The sequence below is a fragment of the Marmota monax genome, unplaced genomic scaffold (assembly GCF_021218885.2).
Source record: "Marmota monax isolate L192 unplaced genomic scaffold, Marmota_monax_Labrador192_F-V1.1 WCK01_AAM20220418_F8-fsc00247, whole genome shotgun sequence".
Classification (NCBI taxonomy): domain Eukaryota; kingdom Metazoa; phylum Chordata; class Mammalia; order Rodentia; family Sciuridae; genus Marmota; species Marmota monax.
In genome coordinates, this window is record NW_026694880.1 from 612,839 (window position 1) to 633,704 (window position 20,866).

Sequence of the window (20,866 nt, forward strand, 5' to 3'; positions counted from 1 at the left end):
TGAACATAAAGGGATGCTGTACTTTGTCGAATGCTTTTTCCGCATCTATCGAGATGATCATATGGTTCTTATTTTTAAGTCTATTGATGTGGTGAATAACATTTATTGATTTCCGCATATTGAACCAGCCTTGCATCCCAGGGATGAATCCTACTTGATCATGGTGCACAATTTTTTTGATATGTTTTTGTATCCTATTCGCCAGAATTTTATTGAGGATTTTTGCATCTAGGTTCATTAGAGATATTGGTCTGTAGTTTTCTTTCTTTGAAGTGTCTTTGTCTGGTTTAGGTATCAGGGTGAGGTTGGCCTCGTAGAATGAATTTGGAAGTTCTCCCTCTTTTTCTATTTCCTGAAGTAGCTTGAAAAGTATTGGTATTAGTTCCTCTTTAAAGGTTTTGTAAAATTCTGCTGTATACCCATCCGGTCCTGGGCTTTTCTTAGTTGGTAGTCTTTTGATGGTTTCTACTATTTCCTCGATTGATATTGGTCTGTTTAGGTTGTCTATATCCTCCTGACTCAATCTGGGCAGATCATATGACTTCAGAAATTTATCTATGCCTTCACTATCTTCTAATTTATTGGAGTATAAGGATTCAAAATAATTTTTGATTATCTCCTGTATTTCTGAAGTGTCTGTTGTGATATTGCCTTTTTCATCCCGTATGCTAGTAATTTGAGTTCTCTCTCTTCTTCTCTTCGCTAGCATGGCTAAGGGTCTGTCAATTTTGTTTATTTTTTCAAAGAACCAACTTTTAGTTTTGTCAATTTTTTCAATTGTTTCTTTTGTTTCGATTTCATTAATTTCAGCTCTGATTTTAATTATTTCTTGCCTTCTACTTCTTTTGCTGTTGTTTTCCTCTTCTTTTTCTAGGATTTTGAGATGAAGTATGAGATCATTTATTTGTTGGTTTTTTCTTTTTTTAAGGAATGAACTCCAAGCAATGAATTTTCCTCTTAGAACTGCTTTCAATGTGTCCCATAGATTCCAATATGTTGTGTCTGTGTTTTCATTAATCTCTAAGAATTTTTTAATTTCCTCCTGATGTCTTCTATAACCCATTGATCATTCAGTAACCTATTGTTCATTCTCCAAGTGATGTATGCTTTTTCCTTCCTTCTTTTATCATTGATTTTCAGTTTCATTCCATTATGATCAGATAGGATGCATGGTATTATCTCTACTCCTTTATATTGTCTAAGAGTTTCCCTGTGACATAATATATGATCTATTTTTGAGAAGGATCCATGTGCTGCTGAGAAAAAAGTGTAACTGCTTGATGTTGGGTGGTATATTCTATATATGTCAATTAAGTCTAGGTTATTAATTGTGTTATTGAGTTCTATAGTTTCCTTATTCAACTTTTGTTTGGAAGATCTGTCCAGTGGCGAGAGAGGTGTGTTGAAGTCTCCCATGATTATTGTATGGTGGTCTATTAGACTCTTGAACTTGAGAAGAGTTTGTTTGATGAACATAGCTGCACCATTGTTTGGGGCATATATATTTATGATTGTTATGTCTTGTTGGTGTATGGTTCCCTTAAACAGTATGTAGTGTCCCTCTTTATCCCTTTTGATTAACTTTGGCTTGAAATCTATTTTATTTGATATGAGTATGGACACTCCTGCTTGTTTCCGAAGTCCATATGAGTGATATGATTTTTCCCAACCTTTCACCTTCACCCTATGTATGTCTTTTCCTATCAAATGCGTCTCCTGTAGGCAGCATATTGTTGGGTCTTGTTTTGAGATCTATTCTACTAGCCTGTGTCTCTTAATTGGTGAGTTTAAGCCATTAACATTTAGGGTTATTATTGAGATATGGGTTGTTGTTCCAGCCGTATTTGTTTATTTATGTTACTAAACATGGTTTGTTTTCCTCTTTGATTATCCTCCCCCCATTTACTGTCCTACCTCCCACTGTTGGTTTTCATTGTTATTTTCAATTTCCTCTTCCTGTAATGTTTTGCCGAGGATGTTTTGAAGAGATGGTTTTCTAGCTGCATATTCTTTTAACTTTTGTTTATCGTGTAAGGTTTTAATTTCATCTTCCATCCTGAAGCTTAATTTTGCTGGATACACAATTCTTGGTTGGAACCCATTTTCTTTCAGTGTTTGAAATATGTTATTCCAGGATCTTCTAGCTTTCAGAGTCTGTGTTGAAAGATCAGCTGTTATCCTGATTGGCTTGCCCCTAAATGTAATCTGCTTCCTTTCTCTTGTAGCTTTTAAAATTCTCTCCTTATTCTGTATGTTGGGCATCTTCATTATAATGTGTCTAGGTGTGGATCTCTTATAATTTTGCACATTCGGCGTCCTGTAGGCTTCTAGAATTTGGGATTCTGTCTCATTCTTCAAGTCTGGGAAGTTTTCTCGTATTATTTCATTGAATAAATTGCTCAATCCTTTGGTATGGAGTTCTATACCTTCCTGTATCCCAATGACTCTTAAGTTTGGTCTCTTAGTGTTATCCCATATTTCTTGGATGTTCTGCTCATGGTTTCTTAAGAGTCTTGCTGAGCTGTCTATGTTCTTTTCCAGTTGAAATACTTTGTCTTCATTGTCTGATGTTCTATCTTCTAAGTGTTCTACTCTGCTGGTAGTATTCTCAATTGAGTTTTTAAGTTGGTTTATTGCTTCCTGCATTTCTAGAATTTTGTTTGTTTGTTTTCTATAACCTCTATCTCCCTGTATAGTTGATCCTTTGCTTCCTGGATTTGTTTGTGTAATTCCTTGTCGAAGTGATCTTTCATTGTCTGATTTTGCTGTCTAATTTCTTCCTTGATACTCCAGATCATCTGCAGCCCCACCGCGTGTCCTATATCCCAAACGATGAACACTCTCTCTGTCATTCATCTAAGCCCCAGTGCTGTGGTGGGGTGATCTGGGAACCAACAGTTTAATTTTTCCGGACCCCTTTGGTGGGCACGCCCCCAGAAACTAGCGGCTAAGATCTTGGGTGTCGCCGCTGGTGTTAAGGGGAGGTGGGGATCTGGAATCCCCTCTGCTTCCCTACAGACACGCCCCCGGTGGTTTCCTGGCTGCTTGTATCTGGAGGGGGTGGGAGTCTCACACCTGCTAATGTGGATTCCGCTGGGAAGGAATTCTGTTGGCGGAACTCTGGTGATGTCACCACTCTGCTATGGCGGGCCCCAGGCTCCTTGCCGGAGTGTCCGAAGGGAGGGGTGGGACTGGTCTGTCTCTGGTTGGTTTCAGCTCCTGGTTTGCTATTTCATGAAGGCTTGGCCAGAGACCTCTTCCTAGAGTCCCTGCACCGCTCCTCCTGCGCTGCGCCTCGGAGGCTATCCGCCCTGACGCGGGGGCCGGTGCAGGCAGCCGACAGTCGCAGAGTTGCACAGGCAGCGGCTGGCGGGTCTGGACCTCTGAGCTGCGTGGAGGAGATTCACTCGTCTAGCGCAGACTGTCACCTCCAAAAATCCTACCGATTCCCGGCCGATCTCTCTTTAGGGGAATTTTGCTAGGAGTTTCTCAGCAGGTCGTATCTAAGTGTATCCATGCGTCTCTCTGACCCCGTTGTTGAGGAGGTACTGAAAGCGCTGCCTCCCCTCTCGCCGCCATGTTCTCTCTCTCAATAATTGTCTTAAATGTAAATGAATTAAACACTCTAATGGAACGGAATAGAATGGCTGACTTGGTAAAAACAACAAAATTCAAACATAAGATCTAGCTATGTGTTATCTATAAACAGACTTGTTTTAGATTTAAAGACAAAAGTACAAAATTTGAAGATAAAAGTACAAAAAATTAAACTCAAATGGCAACTAAAAGAGAGCAGGAGTGGCAATATTTGTATCAGGCAAAATAAATGTTAAAGAAAAAGCTGTCATAAAATACAGAGAAGAATGTTAAATAAGGATAAAATGATAGACTCATCAGAAAGATAAAAACAATTATAATTACAGAAGCTCCCGATATCAGAGCACCTAAATAGATAAAGCTAACAGTGACAGAACTGAAGGGAGAAACAGATGACAAGAAACACAATGATATTGGGAGATTCCAATACTTTACCTTTAGTAATGGATAAAAAAATACAGAAGCTCCATCAGGAAACAGAAAATACTATGGACCGAATAGAACTAACAGATATATACAGGACCTTCTACCAGCAGCAGAATGCATTTTGTGATAAATGTCCTCTCTTTTTCTTTTGATTTTATTTATTTGTGTCTTTTCTCTTTGTTCTTAATATAGCTAATGTTTGACAATGTTGTTCATCTTTTCAAACATCCAAATATTATATTCATTGATATACAGAATACATATTCTTCTTCCGTGCACACAGAACATTTCCCAGGATGGCTCACCTGTTAAGTCACAGAACAAGCCTTAACAAATTTAAGATATTAAAATACCAAATACATTTTTTGCCAAAGCAAGAAAAAGATACTTATAAGAAAAGAAAGATAAGGCCAATATCCTTGGTTAATATACATACAAAAATCCTCAACAAAATGTTATCAAACCAAATTCAATGGCACAATAAAAGGATCATACACCATGTCCAAGTTAAATTTATCTCTGGATTGCAAGAATGTTTCAAGATATAAAATTCAATCAATGTGGCACCCTACACTAACAGAAGGAAGCATAAAAATCATATAATGATCTCAATAGATATAGAAGAACTATTTGATAAAATCTAACACCTTTTATGATAAAAAATACTTAACAAACTAGGAATAGAAGAAAATTGCCCTAACATAATAAGGGCCAGATTTGAAAAGGCCATTGCTAACATCGTACTGAATGTTTTTTTTTTTTTTAAAGTCATTCCCTTTAGATCAGAAGAAAGCGTTTTCCTCTTAGATTAAGTCAAGGATATCCACTGATGCCACTGTTATTCAACATATTACTGGAAGTCTTAGCCAGAGTAATTTGGCAAATAAATAAATAAATAAATAATAAAAGGTATCCTATAGTAAAATTATCTCTGTTAATCTGTTAGCATGTGACATGGTCTTATATGTAGAAAAGTCTAAAGATTAAAAAAAAAATCCCTAAACTTCTCTGAATTTATCTTGTTTTAATACATTCAAATCCAACTATATAAAATATAATTATTAAGTAGTAAAAATGCTTTAAATCTAAAAATAAAATTAAACCAATTAACAAAAATCTAAGAATAAAAAGTTCATTATTTACAGAATACACAATTGACATAAAAATAAGTTGTATTTCTATAGACTAACAAAATAATCTGAAAATAAAATTTAGAGTAAGATCATATCTACAATAGCACCCGAACTCTTTAGGAATACAATTTAAAAAAAGAGGTAAAAGACTTGTTCCCTGAAAACTATAAAAATGAATTTAAAAAGAATGCAAAATGAATTTAAAAGGACACCAGTTAATAGAAAGATACCACACATTCATGGATAAGAAAACTTCGTATTCTAAAATGTCTATACCATTGAAAGAGTTTGACAGATCCAATCCTTATCAAAAATCCAATAACCATTTTGAAAGAAATACAAAAATAATTTAAAAATTCATATGGAATCACAAGGACCTTGGAAAACCAAAGCAATCTTGAGAAAAAGGAACAAAGAAGAGACCATACATTTTTCTATTTCAAAACATATCAAAAAGCTACTGTAATAAAACCGTATGAAACTGGACCTTCTACCAACAGCAGAATGCATTTTGTGGTAAATGTCCAGACTTATATACAAATGAGACAAAAGAAAGAGTCCACATCATATTGATTTACCATATATATATTCATGCTTTGAATATTGACATTTTTATAAATAATAACATACTCTTTTATCATTTACATTTTATGGTCTTGGAGTTAATATGTGTGAATGTACATGGTTTTAGTTGACTTAGTTGACTAATTTTTTATTACGCTACAGGTTTTTGATTGTATGATTAAAAAACATGATTTTCTAAAAAATAAATAAATAAATAAATAAATAAATAAATAAATAAAAAGAGTCCAGAAATAAAACCATGCATATATAGTCAATTGGTCCTCCACAGCTGTGCCAAGAACACACAATGGAAAAAGGATAGTCTTTTACACAAATTGTGTTGAGAAAAATTGGTATGTAAAAAAAGAAATTAATTTAATGTAGAAAATTCTAGGAGAATTCAGGAAAATGGAGTACCATATGAAACATACTCAAGGGAAGAAAATGAGACAAAAAATTAATGTTCAACAAAACTGTCTTCCAAATATAAATGATGCTCACTAACTGGTCAACATTCAGGAACTCAGAAGACAATTGCTACTAAAGTCTGTTTGAAAATGGAATGTGAAACTTACACAGAAGGGAGTGTAAGTATTACATGTATAGTTAATTGTAGAATTAATACTAACAATCCCTATTTGCTGATGACATGATTCTATATTTAGAAGATCCCACCCCCCAAAAAAAACACTCTACCAGAAAGGTTCTCGAATTCATGAATGAATTCAGCAAAGTAGCAGGATGTAAAATTTATATCCATAAATCAATTGCATTCCTATACACCAATGATGAATAAGCTGAAAGAGAAATCAAATCAAATCAAATATAATAAAAAGGCCTGAGGACATAGCTCAGTGGTAGAGCATCCCTGTACAAAAAGTCATCAGTACCAAAAGAAAAAAAATAAACACTATTTTTAGTGATGATATTATTAGTATTAATGGTACTGCTATTCTGAAACTGTTGTGTGTATGTGCAATGTAGGATAAAACAAAAGAGGAAATGTGGAATATTCTATTATTCCTGTTATCTTATAGAATCAGGTTCTCAGTACAGAAGAATGAATACACAAATGCAATACAGAAAATCAAACACACTGCAATCCTCAGTTTAAATTGAAATATTTGTTCAGATTCCAATCTCTGTTCACTGAAGATGCCTATAAACAATGACTGATCTCAATATCAACAAACATCTCTAGCATCCTGATTATGGTTTCCAAATACTAAATCCCATCAAAAGAAACCAGAGATTTTGGCACAATTGAATGCTCTGAATTCTGGGACAGAAAATGTACAAGATAAGCAAAGAAGCTATTGAGATAGACTACAAGAGTAGTTTAGAGGCTGATAGGGCTCAGGAGCCAACTTGAAGAGGCTCCCACTGGCCAAAGATGGAACCATTTAAGTTTCAATAAATATGAAATGGAAATGGATTGAAATCCATGCATCTATAATATATTAAAAAGTCAATTCATAATTTCAGAAGATGATAGGTAACTAACTCTTACTCTGAAAACTGGATAAATAAAAAGGAATAATTTTTTTTCTTCTGGCTTTCTTATAGGAATTTAGAATGAGTAGATAAAGGGAAGCATCTTATAAAATTATCCTAGTTAATAAATAAAATATTAGAATAGTATCATTTTGTATTTGCAGTATATTAATGGACCTAGGAATTGAGAATCATTGACTATAGACTTCACAGAGAAAACCTGGACATTATGTACCTCCTGATTAAAGAACACACCTCAACATTAGGATCTTTTTTGAATGGAATGAATCTGAGTCTTATCAAGCCATTGCAGCCAGCTGCAATTTCCAGATCATGCAGAAGATGGAGGAACATGTTGAATGGTCCCATGAAAATGCAGTTGACAAAGATCTTCAGAAGATATATTCTAAAAACAAAAGCAAACAAACAAAAAACAAGGAAAGTTATGAAGGAGGAGCCTGTAGACTAAAAGAAATAGACTTGAAAATATTTTGAAGAAGAGGGCAAGACAAGAAGAGGGCCTGGGGATGATAACACATATGCTAAATCATGAAGAAACACACACAAAAAGCAATTACTGTGGAGGTCCAGTTACTCTTGGAGGGAGAGAGGATGCTATGATTGGGATGGGATGTCTGGAGGGGATTCTAGTGGGGTCAGCAAAGCTCTGCTTTTTGACCTGGGTGTTTAAGTATATGCACCTTATAAAAATTTAATAAAATGAGGAAAAAAGAGAAAATACTCAGCATATATTTGTAATTCTTAAATATATCACATGTTTTTAATCATAACACACTACTACCCTCCAAAATAATAATAATAGTTAAAATTAATTGCATTATTATTATGTGTGAAGCATCCCCCTGAGGTATTCATCATCTTATATTAATCCATTATTTATTATTATTATTTCCACTTTGCAGGTGAGAAATCTGAGGGACAAAGATTTTAGGAAACATGACTAAGTTTACCCAGTTACTAAGACCCTTGGAGTAGAAGATCTTCATATAAGAAAGACTTCTGGCTGACTGAGGTAGTAAAAGTGTTTTTCAAGGAGAATGGTGTGGAAAACACATTTCAGATTTATTAATTAATTGGTTCATTCAATCATTAATAGTGTAGTTGCTGAGCATTTGCTGTGCCTCAGGGGCAGGTTCATAGTGGCATGTGGGGTCATCACTGTCAGACATCTCCTGTTGCTTTCAGACTGCTACAGACAGCAGGTACTGCAAAAGTGTTCAGCAGATAGATAGGCATGGTTTCATTGAGTGGAAGTTTAATTTGAGACCAGGATGAAGGACAGTTTAACAGACTGAGGATGGAAGTATTAGCAGACGGGAACTGCAGGTGTGTGAGTTTGGGGGTACACAGACGAGGAGGGTACATTCCAGAAATGTGGAGATGTTTTTTGAGCTTTCCTAATACTTAGACCTCATCTCCACCCATACAGATTCTATATAAGGACTAGTAACAATAGGAAAACCAAACTAAGCCTAAACAAATCTAAATCCAATATTTGCATCCAAAGTGAACCCAGAACAAACTGAAATTATTATAAATGAAAAATTCTCTTTCTTTCCTCCCTCCTTCCATCTCTCCTCTTTCTCTTTCTTCTTCTCATTTATTAATAAATTTAGAGAAAAGAGGACATATGGCTCTGAACCTACTTCAACTAAAATCAAACTACATTTAGGCTTTTTCAGTGTGGAACTAGAGTAAGGGAGTTCACAGCATCATGTTTTATAGCATTATTAAAAGTTTTAGAAAATGGAAGTATCAAGTTTCCATCACAACGAGGATTTAAGAAATGATACCATTATATGGCAATAATCCTTGTTGTTGAGGAAATCAGCCTTGATGAACTCAAAGTTTTATTGTAACCATTTTTTCCTTAAAATAAGAACGTTGGATTATTCTCAAAACTGAACAACACATTCATTTGACTGTTTCATTAGGTCTGAGTACAACCCAAGTCTTACAGCTCTATTTTGATAACTAGCTTTAACCTCAGAACAGCTCATTTAAGAAAAGTCCCCTCTGATCACAGGAAGGCACAAAGTCCAGCATCCCCTTGCTGCTGGCACAGGTGTGGCCTCAATTTGGGACACACTGGCTCAGCCCTGACTCTGGCTGGGGCTCATCATCCACTATCTGACAGGTTTGTCTTCTCTCACAGTCACTTGCCCTCCTTGGGCCTCAGATTCCTCCTCTGTGAAATGAGGATTTCCCCTCACCCTCCAGCCAGTGATACCTCAGAGCCCTCGGGACATCTACACAATGAGATTCTCTGATTAAAATGTACCAACCAATATTTCATTAAGCTTAAATATTGAGGGAGGCTATTAACCCTAACTTGTAGGTCCAGAGGATTTTGATCAGAGCTTCAAAGTTCACGAACAAACAATTCATTAACCAAGAACTCCAAGACATGAGTGATGTGATTATTATTCTCCTAGGCAACAGGGAATGGGATTTCTCAACTGTGAAAAAGTGTCTCATAGATTCCATCACTGCACAGAGTTGCCTATGTGGGAAATCTTGCTTTCGCCCTTCATGTTCATAAGCTTTATTATCTAGAGCTTTCCCTAATTTTTATTTTCCTTGATATTAATAACATATTCTTCACTGATACAACTTACCATATTATTTATATTTTATATTTTGCCACTAAAATTCTTCTGAGCTTGAGGTTTGAGTAATGTGGTTTGCAATTAGTGAGACAAATAGAAGAAATGCATGGTGGAAAATAGTGATGAGGAAGCCTAATCATTGTTCCCAAAGGGACATCTTGTAGGGATTCTGACCATGGAAATGTACAGGGAAGCATTCCCCTGGTGCGAAAACTCCTGGGGGGTAACAGGCATCCTGTTTCTCACCCTTAGAATGCCCTATAATCTCTATTAGAATCTAATAATATGGCCAATACATATACTATGTCTAGCTGGTATGGCAATGCCCTGAGATGCCTCTGTGCTAGAGCCTCATCAATCCTCAACCTTGACTGCAGACACATAGCTCCTGGGAATAGAAGAATTTGTTTTCTAGATAACCACAATGTTTCATCAAGCTCCAATGCTCCTGGAGCTTCCTGCCTAACAGTTACTTTAGACAATGGACTTTCTTGAGAACTGCACAAAACTCCTGACTGTTGCATACTGTAACTGTGAAATGTAACTGCAGAATAGCAACCTTACTGTTACTCTAAACAATAATGTGGTTATGGTACTAATGACCTAATGTAACCTATTGGTATAAAAAAAAAATGGCTGCTTGGACAAAGAGCCATTCTGTCACCTTCCCTGCCTCTGCAACTTGTTTGTCTCCTCTTTATTATTATTATTCTTTACAGACATCTGCCTCCCTGCCTTCATAAGCTCTGGAGACATGCATCCTTTCAATGAAGGTTCCCATTATTGTGCAAGCTAGTTCAAGTTGGATTTTTGTTACTTGTAACAAGAAGAAGTTTAATTGGCTGGTAGTGATATTAAAATTCCCAGTTTGATAATCTGGGGGTGGAGACTGCAGTGTGGTACTTGGAAAATTTTTTTCAGTGTGTATGTGTGTGTGTGTGTATGTTTCCTGCAGCATTCATTACTCCTAATAAGCATGTCTGTGTTCTAATAATGTTCAGATATAAAATTTCCAACTCACTTTCCATTTAGAATAAATTGGAACATTTTGTGACAATTTCTGTTGAGGCTTGTTGCAAGAAGAGTTGGGCTGGCTTTAAGGCAGAGAAATTCTGATGGGTTCAAGCACTGAGCTATTAGGATCAATTTCAGCTCTTATGTATGAAAACCATACTCTTTTATCACATTAGATAACTAATATGGGACAGGGGATATGAATGGTAAAACATTTGCCTAGCATGCATGAGGCCCTGGGTTCAGTCCTCAGCAGCATGAAAAAATACCTTCCAAAGCTAATGTGTATTAAAGGAAGAGTGTTTCATAGTAATAGTCAAACTATTGTTCAGATATGTGGAAAGTAGGAGTGTAAGTGAACTTGTTGAGTTCTAGATCAAACTCAGTTTGAATCATGATTCCAACACTTAGCAACTGTGTGACTTTGAACAAATTACCTAACTTGTTTCAAATATACTCCTTGACTCAGTCTCAAATCTGTAAAAAGGGAACAAAATTAGTAGCAACCTTCTAAGATGCTGTGAGGATAAATGAAATACTTCAGGTAAGATATCTAATAATTTTTCCGACTCAGAGTAACAGCTTAATGTATGTTATTATTTTTATACTATAGATAGTAACCTTAGTTCATCTTAAAATTCTTTTGTATCTAAATACCTGATTGGAACCAATATTCTGAAGTTATTTATAATTCTCAAATCTGACTGCTTATATATATCTTCATGATGTTTTCATTATGTTTTAATCATATGCAAAATTTTTTATACCAGGCAAAGACAGGTAATAGAAAAAGAAACCAAAAAAAAAAAAAAGATTTCCTACCTTTAGAAGTTTGGAGTCTAATGGAAGATCTGAGGCAACTGTGGAAGAAGATGAAGAATAATGAATAAACATCAAAACCAAGTAATTAGCTTATATACTGCAAGTCAAATTAAAAGCGAATGGAGGTCAGAGTTTACAGAAATGAACCAGATGGTGCTCTTCAGGAAAGGAGAGGAATCTTAGCAGACCTAGAGTAAGAGGCAGAGCTATTCTGAGTGTCTTTCAACAAATAATAGTTGAGCACCTGCCATGTGTTTTGTGCTTAGTCACTGAAGTTTCCAAGACAAATAAAAACATGACTGAGAGAAAACTTAAGCTCTTAAGTGACAGACACAAAAAGCTTCAATGACGAATGGGAGACCGTTTTTCACAAATATGAAACTCATATACTTTCATATCCTTCCTGAATGTGTTTGCTTGAAACTGTCTCCCAGGATGATCCTCCAGCCTCCTTTTCCCAGGAGGAAGGAAAGTATTGTTTAGAAAACAGGCTACTACTTAGCCTTCCTGACCTTAGTTGGGAGTTGGTAACTCTGAAAGAGGTCATAATAAATGAAATAATTTTCTAAATTATTTTATCTTACTTTAGCATTTTAAAAGACCAGTTTGAAGAAGTAGACTCTATTCCAGGGGTAGGGAGACCTCAGGATAAAGGGGGAGTACATGGCAAACCAGCCACCACCCTTGAGGTTGGCGATAGGAAAAAAGATGTAACATAGGAGAAGACCAAGACTCCTGAAAGAATTCTAGTCTTTGGCTTGTTTTCACATCCCAATGGTTTCTGAATGGTTGGGTGGAGATACAGCAGGAGGAAGCCATGTAGCCTTCTGGCTTCCACATTCAGAATTTAGGTAACCCAGTTATTCTCAAGTCAGTCAGAGATACTCCTGAGACCAGAGAACAAGCAGAGGTCTATATTCAGAATAAACGTACTAATGACTAGGACTAGTCAAATGACTAGGATCACCGATTTTAATGCAGGGTGTGATGTGTCCCCTCAAACACATTTTTATTGTGTTTCCCAGGGTCCTTCTGATTCCACTGTGCAGGGGAATGTAAAGCAGCTTGACATAAAGAATGAATTGCTCAGTCTGGTTAGGAATCTTGGGAAGGGAGATATATATATGTAGTGCCTATAGGGAGTTGATGGGAAGGCTTCTTTGTGATGTGATGTCTAGGCTTTAGTCCTAATGGGTCATTAGGGATTACTCAGGTGAAATTAGGGAGGTGAGATTGGCCCTCCAGTTCTCACACACAGACATATGAGACATCTGGGAAAAGGGAAGAACATGTTCTGCGTGCTGTATTTCAAACAGCTGCAGCATATTGAAGTTGAAGTTATGTTTTATCTTCCCAGGACACAGAGCCAGGATGGATATTATAGTGGAAGAAATTACCTGGAAGTCTTTCAATGACAATAGCCACTAGGGAGTGAAGGAGATAGAATTGGCAGCGGGAGAAATTTGTCTGTGATACAATTGCAACAGAGATCTCATTTGATAAACCTGTAGTGAGTTCTGGCCCTTCAGATTTTCCCACTTAAGGCAAGGGTCAGGCCTCTTTATCTTCCATTGTCTTTGGGTAAAAGTTTAGAGATGAAGGAGTCATCTTGGATGAGCAGAGCATTCACTATAAGGTAGAAATTTGCACTAGATGAAGTTAAAGAACTAAGTACATATTGGTAATACAGGGCCTTGTAAATCACATTTACAGGTTTGGGTATTTACTTTAAAGCAATGGCGAGTTACTGACAGGGTCAAATCAATATGATCATGTTTGTGTTTTTAAAACATCACTGTGACTGTTATAAAGAGAATTGATTTGAGGGCGTGAATACTGGAGTCAGGGAGACCATTAAGTTGTTTCAGGCACCAAAAAGAAATGATGACAGTTTGGATTTCTTGAGTGGAGGTGGGAATGAAGAAGAGTGAACTGATTAAGGAGATATAGAGAACTTAGAATTAGTCACATAACTTATCAACGAATGGGATGTGGGTTGAAAGAGAAAGATGAACAAAGCCAGTTTCTGACCTGAAAATTTGAAATAGAAAATTTGGTCAAAGACAATGTTATGTGGTTTTCATTTCCTACATTTCCCTTCTGGCACATAGAACACTCTACTTGGCAATACCTTTTCAGTCGGGAGGAACCACAGAAACATCTCTGGCTGATGAAGGGTGAATGGAAATGATGCATGCTCCTCCTGAGATGAAGCCCTAGGAGACACTGTGCCAATTTCTTGTCTTTTGCTTCCTCTTTGGCAGGAGAGAGGGAGACCTTATGTTGAGATGGAAAGCCACAGAAGTCAAGGCAGCTGGGAAGACTGAGTCACCTCCTGAAGGACAGCTGCTTTGGATTGTTGCCCAATCAAGAGAGGACCTTTATAAGAACTAGAAACAAACTTTATATGTCATGTTTTTGAGATTCTGGTGCTCGTTGTTGCTACAGAATAAGGCTAGACTATTCTTACAAATGCAGGAACAGATGTCCTTGTGCATGTGTGTGATTGGGGACAAAAGGAGAGGGCACTGAAAAGGAAAGGTGTGAATTCTATTTTAGATATGTTGAGTTTGTGATACCTGGAAGATATCCAAATAGGTATGTGTAGTAGAGAGTTAAAAAAAAAAACAAAAAAACAGGTGAGGAATTTAAAGCTAAATTGAGATTGAGGATATAGACTTTGAAAGGTATCATAGCTACTAAATGAGACCAGGTGAGGGATAAGGATGATTCCTAAGCAATCTGTTATAGAATGGTCCAAGAATATTCTTTTCCTGGCATCTAGAAAGCAGTCAAATTCCAGTTAGCTTTATGCTTTTCTTTTAAAATATCACATACTATAAAAGTCAATCTCAATATCACTGTATATTATGAAGCTATTTTCATTGTTGCCAACCTCCTATAAGGCTTTGTGGTACCCTGCTTGAAAATTAGAGGGACCAGTTTCCAACTCATAGAGTTAACTAAACAATTATCAGGAAAAGTCTGTAACTAGTTTCTATCCCTCTTGAAGTGATGTCTCAAACTAAAATTAGGAGATATTTTGAAAAATTATCTAAGGAGTCCTTTTGGTTATGCAAATATAAAATACACATTATTGCTGATGTGTATGAAATCATCCAAACATCTTTATTTAAGCTATGCTAGCTATTTAGTAACATAAATTTTAGATAATTGAACTTTATAATGCTGAAAATTCAGTTACCTTTTGTGGACTTAAATACATGGAATCTGGTATAAATTCCGCCTGTACTGGGCTTTAACTATCTCTTATTTTGATCTGATGTATATGTGTGTTTCTACTTATCAGTTTGTTGTCAGATCCCTAAACTGAGACTCTGAATTCAGTAGCAAAACATACAGGTATGGGGTCTGTATCTGGTTGCAGAAAGGCCAGAAATGGGCATGGGTCAGTCTAATGTTGTCCAAACTATTGATGTCCTTCACACAAAAAATCTAAATCCCAGAAAACATACTTAACTGATATATTGATTATTTCACCCATAAAGTGAGTTGCAAAAGGCCCAGGTTGTCTCGACCCCTTGCCCGCAAGGAAGACGCAACTCAGGAATCTTCTTTCAGCAGTTTATTCAGGCCCTTGATATTTCTTCTTCTCCCTCTCGGATGCCCCTCCCAGCCTTAATAAAGCATCTCAAGCCCCAATGCGAAGCTGCCACGTGGAGCTTTCTCATAGGGTGGTAAGGGATTGCGTTCCAATTCTCCATATAAGGAGTTGTTTATCACAGGCCACAGTGGAAGCCGGCGCCATCTTCTAATGGCGGCCACGGTCTATTAGAACGGCTCACCACACCAGGTGACCTCTAAAAGGAAGACTTTGAAAAATAGAACCAGCACCAGAGCACATATTTGATTTTGATTCCAAATCCCATATGCTCTTTTTTTCCACATTTTTTTGGGGGCATTATAGTTACACATACTATACTAATGGAATTTGTGGTTACATATTTATACATGCACATAATAAATAATATAATTTGGCCAGTATTACTCCCCAGCACTTTCTCCCTCCCTCCCCACCTCCTATCTCTTGTCCCTTTCTTCTACTGATCTCCCTTTGATTTTTAGGAGATCCAACTTTATCCTTGTTTTCCTTTTCCTCTCTAACTTTTGCACATGAGAGAAAATATATGACCCTCAGAAGAGTAGCTAGCAAAGACTTTCTCCAATTCTGTGGGTTCTCTTTTCACATTCCTAATTGTTTCCTTTGATGTGTAGTAGCTTTTAAATTTGATGCTATTCCATTTGTTAACTCTTGGCATTATTTCCTGAGATTTAGACATGCTAATGAGAAAGTCATTGCCTGTGCCTTAAAAGCTGGAGTGTTGACCCTACATTTTCTTCTAGGAGTTGCACAGTTTCTGGTATTTGATCCATTTTGCATTTATTTTTGTGCAGGGTAAGAGATAAGGGTTTAGTTTCATTCTTCTACATATGGAAAACCAGTTGTCTCAGCACCATTTGTTCAAAAGGGTGTCTTTTCTCCAATGTACGTTTTTGGCATCTTTGTCAAGGATCAGATGGCTGAATCTGTATGGGTTTGTCTCTGTCTTCTATTCTCAACCATTGGTCTGTGTGTCTGGTTTTTATGCCAGTACCATGCAGTTTTTGTTACTATAGTTTTTGTTACTTCAAAATATAATTTGAAGTCAAGTATTGTGAAACGGCCAGCATTACTTTTTTGGTTTAAAATTGCTTTGACTATTCTGGGTCTTTTATTCTTCCGAATGAATTTTAGGACTATATTTTAGTTCTATGAAGAATGTCATTAGTGTTTTTATAGGTATTGCATTGAATCTATATATTGCTTTTAGTAGTATGGCAATTTTAACAATATTAATTCTGCCTTTTCACAAACACAGGAGGTCTTTCCATTTTTTAAAGTCTTCTTCAATTTCTTCAATGTTCTATAACTTTCATAGTACAGACTTTTCACCTAGGACAGATTTGTTCCTAGATATTTATTCTATAGTTTTGAGGTGATTGTTTTCCTGATTTCTTTCTCAGCAGATTCATTTTTGGTATATAGGAAAGCTATTGATTTTTTGTATATTGATTTTTTTAAACTGCTATTTTGCCAAATTTGTTTATTAGCACTAATAGCCTTTTTGTTGAGTGTTTGAATCTTCTAGGTATAGGATCATATCATCTGCAAACAGTGACAATTTGACTTTTTCCTTTCCTATTTTTATCCCTTTTATTTCCTTCTCTTGCCTAATTGCTATGGATAGAATTTCTAGAGACATATTAAATAGTAGTGATCTGAGTGGACATTCTTGTCTTGTCCCAGATTTTAAAGGAAGTGCTTTTGGTTTTTCTACATTTACTATGAGGTGGACTTTGGGTTTTTCATATGATGATGTTGAGGTAGATTCCCTCTACCCATAGTGTCTTCAGTGTTTTTATCATGAATGGGTATTGAATTGTGTCAAAGGCCTTTTTGGCATCTATTGAGATTACTAAGTGATTTTGTCCTAATTCTGTTAATGTGAAGAGTTACATTTATTAATTTGCATATATTAAACCATCTTTGAATCTCCGGAATAAAATAACCTTGTTGTGGTGTACAATATTCCTAATATGTTGTTGAATATGATTTGCTAATATTTTATTAAGTATTTTTGTACCTACATTCATAGGGGCTGTTGGTCTATAGTTTTCTTTCCCTGATGCGTCCTTATCTGATTTTGGTATTAGTGTGATACTGGCTTCATAGGATGGATTAAGAAGTGTTCCATGACTTTGTATGTCATGAAATAATTTGAGGAGTATTGGCATTAGTTCTTCTTTAAAGGTTTGATAGAATTCAGCTGAGAATGCATCTCATCCTGGGCTTTTATTTATTGAAAAGCTTTTTATTACTGCTTGTATCTCTTTACAAGTTAGTGGTCTGTTTATGTTTTCTAGGTCCTCTTGATTCAATTTGGGAAGATTGTGTTTTTATAGAAATGTATCCATTTCTTCTAGTTTTTCCAATTTATTGGAGGGTAGTCTGCCTTTCTTTTCCTCCCTCCCTCCTCTTTCATTCTTTCTTTCTCTTTTTCTTTCTTTCTTCCAGGGATTAAACCCAGGGATGCTTAACCACTGAGCCACATCCCCAACCCTTTTTATTTTTTATTTTGAGATGGGGTCTTGCTAAGTTGCTTAGACCCTTGCTAAATTGGTGCTCCTCCTTGTCTCGGCCTTCTGAGTTGCTGGAATTGCAGGTGTGTGCCAACACACCTGGCTTGGATTATGCTGTCTTTTGACCACAGTTTAAAAGGAAATTATTTAAAGTTTGTCATTCATTTTCCTCCACATTATCTATTCATTCTTTGACTTCCTACTTGGAAATTTGAAACATTTTAGAAAGAATTATTAGTCTTCATTTATTCTCCCCCCTCCTTTTTTGTGATAATGAAAATGATTCCCTTTTCACTTTTCTGAGTTTCACTGGTCTTTCTGGTGAGCCATGTTTCCAACTTAATTTGGAGGAGGAAAGGACTCACAATGTAACATCTCCTTGATAGAATACCAAGAGGTCTCATTCTGATGAAACAGGAGCCCTGTTACTATAGGGAAACGTCATACATCCCCTGGCCCACACACATCCGTCCCAGCCAGTGTTACATCTCATTTTCCTTGTTCTGTTCTCATTGAATATCATCATCTTTGAATGGGTTGTTATCATCATCTCTATGAGTAAATGGAATATGAATATCCTGAGGATCCCCCACCCATGAATACAAACTCTCTTCTGTTCTACACAGGAGAGAAATATGACTGTTGAATGTTAATAGCCTATTAAAGATTAAAATTTAAGATTAGACAAGATCATCTAATGTATTTATTACCTGAATGTGAATGATAGGAAAGGGAGGGGCAGAACAACAAAATAATTGAAGGCAGAAACTAATATATATTGATGACCTATTATGTATCTGATACAAAAGCTTTTCAACTGGTACATTTTCAATTTGTGGACTTTGTGAACAAATTTATACTGCAACTAAAAAGCACCCACTGCCCATGGATGGTGTTAGTAGTCATGTTAGTTCTTTTTAGTCATTTATTTCCTGAGTCATACAGGAAGTCTGCCATCCATGTGTTAGTTTTGAAGTAATTTATGATTATGATTAACTGCATTATAACTGATAAGTGCAAAATAGGTATAAAAAATGAAAGGCATAGTAGACTGGGTTGTAGATAATTTTTATAAAACAAAAATGATGAGGAAGAAGATAACTATACATAAGTGTATGGGATGAATCATTGCCTGATAAGAATGGATTCAAATGACATTTCACATTATGAAATACAAGGAGGCTCCAAATCTATACTGTTGAAATTAATAGGCAAAAAAAAAAGTAGTAAAAAAGTGACTGAAAAATGAAAGAGTTTTTGAGTGACTTGTTTTTTTAACTGGCTCCATCTCATTACATACAACTAAAAGAATAATGTGTAGGGATGAGATCTGGAAATTAAATTAATTTTCATAAATTTGTTCCCAGGTGATTGTATTCATAGCCAGTGTAAAAATTACTGAATTGGGAGTCTTGAAGTGAGACTGCGGATTTGTAACTGAAAGGGCTTTTAGCATTGAGAGCGTGCTAGTGAAGTAAGTTTGGGAGGATTCCCTCAAGCTAGTGATGATTCCCCAGGTTTAACGCTCCTTCAAATGGGGACATTAAAATCAGTTACTAGGGGGCTGGGCTCGTAGCTTAGTGGTAGAGCGCCTGCCTCACATGCATGAGGCACTGGGTTTGATCCTCAGCACCACATAAAATAAATAAAGAAAGATATTGTATCGAAAAAAAAAAGGACTTTAATTTAAAAAAAAACATCAGTGACTATGCAGAAAATGCTGAATCCATTGCTGAGAAGTTCCCTTACACAGGTGTAGAGAAAGTGGTGGATCTTGTTTTAAAGAGGATTTCCAGTTGAACATATATCAGGAAAGAGGAGAAGATTATACCTAATTTTAAGTCATTTTAGGGGAAATGAATCTAGGGGTCATATGGTAGAAACTTTCAAGTCCCTTTGAACTTCAAAACACATCTACTTTAGATCATCCTTGGGCAAACTTATTTTTTGAAAATAAAGGAGCTTCTGTACATAAATGGTTCCAGTATATTTGCATGCATAATTTTATTCTCAAAGCAACTCTGTTATATATTAGAGTTCCTATTTTGATATTTGAGTTAGCCAAGTCTATAAGAAAATAACTAATTTGACCAATATCACATAGCTACTAAAGAATTCCAGTCAGATTCTGATTTAAGTCCAAAGCAAAGAATCATTTTATTATACCACATTTTTCATAAAACAAATACAGGAAGGACATTTGGAATTTTCACATAGTGTATGAAAGAAGTTATTTAAAAAAAGCACCATCAGTACAGCCAATGAGGTTCTAACATAAAATCCTTTGCAGAGGATTTTACAAACATAGTTAGATTGTTTAAGTATCTTAATGACAGAATCATACTTTAGTCCTGACTGATGGTGTTTAATGCGATTTGCTTCCACAGCTTTTACCATCAACTTGCTGATAGCTTCCAAATTACACTCTAGCAAAGATGGAAGTCAGTCTCTCATTAGACATCTCCATCTGGTTAATCCACCAGAAAATCAACCTTAATAGGTTCCAAACTGAGTTCATCTTTGCCCTAAATTTTTCTCGTACGCCTGTGTTATTATCTAGTAACATTGAAACTCACCCTAGGCAATGTCTTTTTTACACTTACATCCAATTGATGTTTTCTGAGTATCATCTCTAAATATTTCCTCTAGAACTCTTTATTCCAGGACCATTTCTTAAGGGCAAGATTTCATCAACTTTTATCCAAGCTACTGCAATCATTTGTTGACTCATTTCCCAACCTGCAGTGTCACATCCAAACCATTCTGTACTGGCTAATACAATGATCTATTTAAAATGCCATTCTGATTATATCCTTGTCTTGTTATGAATTTGGAGTAACTTCTGTCTGAAGAATTCTTTGGTTACAAACAACAGAAACAAATTTGGAGAAGAGGAGCAGCGGCCTGCTGAAAGGCAGAGCCGCCCCCTCCCCCTGCGCCGACAAGGTAGAGGGAACTGTGATCACCCACAGAGCAGGCACAGCGGCCTGCTGAGGGGCAGAGCCGCCCCCCACCCCCCGCGCCTGCCAGGTAGGCGGAACTGTG

General features: G+C 36.2%; 1 long non-coding RNA gene across 3 annotated transcripts in view; it reads right to left on the reverse strand.

Annotated features, from left to right (window-relative positions):
- The window catches only part of LOC124080713 (uncharacterized), a 41,295-nt gene that overhangs the window by 12,319 nt on the left and 8,110 nt on the right, over window positions 1-20,866 (reverse strand). Inside the window, exons 1-3 of one of the 3 annotated variants that reach the window (XR_006847783.2) lie at window positions 13,812-14,452; window positions 11,681-11,718; window positions 7,470-7,620 (exon numbers count right to left, since the gene is read on the reverse strand). This is a non-coding gene — a long non-coding RNA (uncharacterized LOC124080713). Of the gene's footprint in view, window positions 1-7,469; window positions 7,621-11,680; window positions 11,719-13,811; window positions 14,453-20,866 lie in introns of those variants that run through there. The other 2 variants (XR_006847782.2, XR_006847781.2) reach the window with 2 other exon arrangements.